Source organism: Trachinotus anak, unplaced genomic scaffold, assembly GCF_046630095.1.
Source record: "Trachinotus anak isolate AG129_WGS33_773 ecotype Australia unplaced genomic scaffold, CSIRO_AGI_Tana_v1 ptg000011l, whole genome shotgun sequence".
Lineage (NCBI taxonomy): Eukaryota > Metazoa > Chordata > Actinopteri > Carangiformes > Carangidae > Trachinotus > Trachinotus anak.
The window spans coordinates 11215658-11221863 of record NW_027273862.1 but is presented as its reverse complement, the minus strand read 5'-3'; positions in this window follow the sequence as shown (position 1 = coordinate 11221863).

The window sequence follows — 6206 nt, the reverse complement described above, 5'->3', positions numbered from 1 at the left end:
TGGAGCCATGACCCTTGTGGAGGAGCAGGAGGGAGACTTCAGCAGCCACAGCGAGGATGACAGCCCCAATGACAGCTGGTCCTGGGTAACAAAACTGAAATGATATTTGTTCTCTTTGTATAGTTGTTTGAGGTAAGGAGAGTGAAGCAAAAGATGTCAATGTGCAGAGCTTTTTCTTTTACCACAGATTTGTATTGAAATCAGTAGGTGTTAATTATTTAAATCAAGAAACAGGATAAAACTAAGTTGATAACATAAGAATAATTTAGGGATCTGATCTGCATCAGTTCAGGATGGTAGTGATTGTTTCAAAGTAATTTACTATTTTTATTGTTGTGTTACTATTACTCAGGTCCTCAAGCACTACTGTATCTGTGGCAGCACCGTTTCTACTAAATGCAGAAAACAAAGAAACCTGCAGGGAAATACTGGAATGAATTGCAAAAAAAAAAAAAAAAAAAAAAAAAAAAAAATTCTACTTCTTATTAAGAATAATCTGCAATATGAAGCTTCATTATGCGCTTGTAGGAAGCTGGAGTGAGGCGTAAGGGACCACCCAACCATTCAGAAAGTCTTCAGATGCTTTCCAAGAAAACTTGTCCTTAAAAACACTGTGATCAAATAACATGTTCATTCTGTGTTTGGTGAGGAGAGGCAAGGCACAATGGAAAGGGCTGAAAACAAAACAAAACAATCGAAACAAAATCTACTTCTTTTGTAATCCAGCGTAACCCTACTGACTCACTACAGCAGCTGAAACGAAGCAAAAGTAACACACTTGGGCCATCACCCATAACCTGGCGTAACAAAGCAGCTACATGTGGTGCTGAGAGAGATGTAAGAACAGCGGGGCACGACAGAGAAGCACAGGGACAGACTGCTCACATGAAATCACAGCAACCACGGGTAGTTTCACAAAACAGCTTTCATCAGCTTGGAAACAGGCAAAACAGGCTTGTGATTGGCAGCTAGAATCAGCAAATTAAAAAAAAGGAGTGGAGGGTCAAGCCTAAGACAGAGAAGACTTGGCTCCAACACACGTTTGTGTAGTCTGGGGCATTGACCAGGGAGGAGTCCCCCAGGTGGAGCAGATGACATGTTGATCAGTCCTAATCGGCCAAGGTAAAGACTGCACCAAGATTAAAGAATAAAACACAACATAGAAAGTCACTGAAGACCTTAACAGTGAGATGAAGTGTGCACTTGTGTGTCTTTGTTTGTGTCCTTCTGTTGTACAGCCGTGTTCTTTACAGTGTGGGTATGCTGGTTCTGTGGGCTTCTGTCTGTGTGTGCAGTATAACCACGTGCTAGATCAACAGCTCATATCTCCACGCATGACCTCAAGCCCACATAGGTACTTATAAAGACATATTACACCACAGTTAGTGAAACCATTACATAATAGTCCCACCATGCTGGGGCCTGTGAGAGGATCTGTGGGCTCAGGCAGCATCTCCACATTTCCTGCTTCCCCTTAGAATTTATGTAAAGTTAATCATTAATGGAAGTGAATTGTTTCCATTATTTTGTTGCTCTGGTTATTGTTGCTGTTTGTCAAGATGGGTTAGTCTATTTGTTCAAATGCAATTCAGAGGTTTAGATCATTTATAGTCTTATATTTAGTTTTTTTGGAGGGAAAGATTGTGTTTGTTCCTCTTGTCTATTTAGCTTTATTTTTATGATCAGTGCAAACATAAACAAGCTTTGTAAAACCCAAAACTATATATAAAACTAGTTTTTTCATCATCATGAGTTTAATCAATGAAGAGCTAAAATTTCAAAATGCAAAAATATCCTCAAGGCCAGTCAATAAAACACACACTCAATCTGAGAGAAATTACATTCAATTCAGCATAATCATGTTCTGGTTAGACCGATGCATGGACAGTCTTTTTTGTTCTGAACCTTTAGTTGAATGCAAGATCGGCTGACAGATGAACTTCCCGCCTATTACTTCAGAGAACACAAAGATATGCACTGTATGGACAAAATGATGCCTAATTTATGATGCTAATAAACCTTGATATCCAACAACTACTCTACCTTATATAAGAGGATTTGTTACATCTAATCAGCCAGTGACAGTGAGAAACAACATTAACTAACATTTTCACTTAGCAAGATAAGAGGTGCACAGAAGAGAAGATGTACCCTTTTTAGGATCAGTTTGTAATGCCAAATGAAATACAGTCATGTTTGTTCTGTCAGTAATCAGTTTAAAGGCAGATATTTGTTCCGGCAAATGTCAGACATGTTGTTTAGGTCAAAACGGGATTGTGGCTGTGGTAAGACAGCTTCAATCAGCCCTGTCTGGCTCTGGAAACCAAACTAATCAGATTTTTCTAAAGCCACGGAGCACGCCCGCCAGGACTTCACGTTGGGGGCGGGTTCAATAGTTCATTTGTGATGTGTGGCTCAGGCAGCCCTCTGATTGGTTAATGCAGCCCATCCCCCAAGAAACACCCCTGTCTCCGAGGTGATGAAATGAATGCGTTCACGACCTCAGAAAGAGTTCCTGGGAGAGATCAGGCTACCCCTGTCTTAGAAAACCACCTCCTTCCTTCCCCTCTTTCTCTCTCCCGCTCACGTGGCTGACATGAGGTAACACTGCAGGGCCGTAGCTGCAGCAATACAGAAGTTATCAGCCAGCACCCACCCTCACACACACACACATAGACGCACACACACACATAAATGTATACATGCTTACACATTCATGAATGCAGAGAGCAAAAATTAACCCAACCACGTTTACAAACAAAGCAGATGGCCACACAGACCTCTGATGTAAAGAAATCAAGTAAAGTCTGTGTCAGTGTTTACAGTTTCATTTTCTTTTAAATGTAAAGTTAAATATGCTCCTGTTTCATTCGCAGACATGTAGCCAATGTGTTGCACTACGTATTGAATAAGGTTCAGATATGAAGTATAGCTTTAAATGGTAGATTAAACCTAAGGAAGGATAAAATAAACATTGAAATAGGCAGAAGGTATAATAACATAGAGGATATGGTTTTGCTAAACCTTTTTCCTGAGTTAATAACTTGCATTCCAGTGAATCAACCTTGCACTGAAGTAAACCAGTTCTTCTCCTCGATCTCACCTCTACAACTTGTTTTCTCTGTCATGCATCCACATCCACACAAACATTCACCTTCTGCAAATTCTCTCTCTGGCCTACTCTTCTGTCCCCATACTCTCTCTCTCTCTCTGTGTGTCCCACCTCTCCCCTCCCTCTCCTCCCCTGGCTGGCTACTTGTTGCTCCCTGATGAATGACTCAGTTCTCAGAAAAACCCAACACATGTTTCCTTGTTCCCGCTCAGGCTGCCTGGTGTTGATAGTGAGTGTGCGTCTATGACAAAAAGGTCACATGGTCATGCTCAGTACAGTTACACAGTGCAAGTATGTGTGTATAGACATCAACAAATTGACACACATATATAAATCAGATTCTCTCCAGGCCCTCATTCCTCAAGAGCTGTTCCATCTACTATTCTTTATTGCTCACATGTTGAGAAAGTTATTGTGCACTCTGTGTATGTGTGTGTGTGTGTGTGTGTGTGTGTGTGTATATCTATGTTGTATCACTACTCTCTTAAAGAGGTCTGGGATAACACACAGGAGCAGTTGGATCTTCGTGTAACTTGGTGACTGGTTCTTAGAATCACTGAACAACAACACAATGAGACCCAGTCTGGGAACGGCATCTTATATAACCTTACTATAATCTGATTATAGAAGTCAGGAACATACTATAACTATTAAGAAAAAGACTGTAAAATATATGTAATGTGATAAAATTTTCTGTCCATGTGTAGTGGAAATAAATCAGTGGTATTTGTGTAGCAGCAATGTTTACAACTGTAATTCTGGTTTGTAGCTTTGCATTAAACTTACGAATCACATGAATATACACAATTATGAAACAGCAGTTATCAAAATCATGAAATCAAAGATTTATGGATAAAAAGCTCATTTGGATTTGGACCTGAGGACATCTTAGTAGAAAGAAAATAAGAAATATTTCACATATTTAAACAAAGTATGACAGGCTCTCCTACACAGACTATGCTCAGGTCTTTTTAGGATTTTATTTTATTCTTTCTTGAAGCGTCATAACTATTAAGTGTCTGATTGTATTTGCATATTTATTGAGCAGGTCTAAGCATGCCTCAGTGTGACAGTCGATTTAGACAAGTTCTGGTTTATCTGATTTATCTACCATCAGACTCTGCTGCGCTCTGTTTAGTCAGCTTCTCTCTCCGTGTCTGTCTCTCATAAACATATATTTTTATTATCTCTCTTTGATTCATGGGTCAGTGCCTGTCAGGTTTGCAGTCCCCTTCTATTTCTCCAAAGGGCACATGCATGCCATGCCATGCCAGCAGCACTTTACATGTTACACATATTGTACCGTGATTAGCAATAAAAAACCCAGATATTTTGATGTACAGCAGTAGAGGGAAGGAGAACGATGATGCTACACGTGTCATGTTATTAGTCTGTTAGCAAAGACTAAACCCTCTCCTCAGGCTTCTCTCTGTCTTTAACCAATACATTCGTAACCTGTCACTATAAAGAGGTAACTGCGCTTCTGACTGAGTGCACTGGGAAGAAAAAACTGTCAAAACAACAAACAAACAAAAATGCTATATACATGCATTACAATTTTCACCACTTGCTGCCAGTAGCTGTCAATATATGTCAAATAGCATGTATGTTATATTAACTTAAGTATTTTATGTTTAAAGGAATAGTTCACGACAGTTTGAGTTTTCTTGCTGAGATTTAAACGGGAAGATTGCTACCACTCAAATCTATCCTTTCATCATGAAACTGAATCCAGCAGCCAGTTAGCTTGGCTTAATGCCGGACAACCACCTTTTTACACTTTGTTTTTTGTCAACAAAATGAGACCTAACGGATTTATGTCTTCAAACTGAGCTGTTTCCTCCTCTTCTCTGGTCTTTATGCTAAGCTAAGCCAACGGGCTGCTGGCTGTTGCCTCACATTTATCATATTATATTTTGAGAACCGAGACACAGTTAGAACATTGCACAAATGCAGATGCCTTCGAGCCGCCTGAATGTCACTGCTATTCTTGTCTCTGCTCCGCACACTTGACTTGTATTTCTTGAGAATACGAACAAGATCCTGTTTACTGTTCATCTCCTCTCAGTTAAACACAGGTTTAAATTTATGTGTGTGTGTATGATTTTAACATTTAGCCAACTCTGTGGAATGTAGGTCATAGTGTGCAGTCTGGCTAACTGTGTTTCCACATGTGATTTTCTATTCTTGTTTTATGGTTAGAGAGTTACAGAGACAGAATGGAAATTCAAAGCATTAACATTGAGGGGAATGTGATGCTTTAACCAACATAAACATGGCAGTGGTAAACCTAACCTCATGTGGCATCAAAACTAAGCACTTTTTGAATTTCCCTATAGGGATCGATAAAGTATATATATATATATATATATATATATATATATATATATATATATATATAATTTTTTTATCTTATTGTTCGATATTATATTTAATAATGTGCAGCTTTAATGTGACCCTGTTTGACTTTGCTTAAGGGCACAGAGCAAAAAAAAAAAAAAAAAGAAATCCCTTGATTCACTATTAATATTTATAATGACAATTTCAGCATATTTTTCAATCCAATTTCAGGAATGCAACTGAGAAGTGCAGCCTTGCAGCATCTTGATGATTGCTCAAAACAGTTTGAGAAAGAAAAGTAAAATGGGTGCCACAAGTTCAATTATAGACAATATAATTATACATGTTCATATATCATTGATAAAAGGTTCTCACTGTTGTCCAAGTGCGCAGTTGTAAATGTTAATACATTGTTATTCATTTTGGTGCAGAAACCCTGCAGCCCTTTTCCCAAAAGGTTAGAGGTCAAACAGATGAGAGGAATCTATCTAAAAAGACACAGCAAGTGCCATGGAACAGGATAATCACTAGTCACAACATGGCAACCCACAAGAGGTCTCCCTAAGGGCGGATAACATATTTCAAAAGTAGCCGATTAATAAACAATTTATTTGTCAATAATTAATCCGAAATAGACAGCGCCATGAGTTGCATGTACAGGAAAGAGGTATGAGTAGTAAACACAGATGTGATGAAAAACATGTTATAAATGACATTAAGAGATCATTTTTTAGTCAACATTGTGTGACGTCGC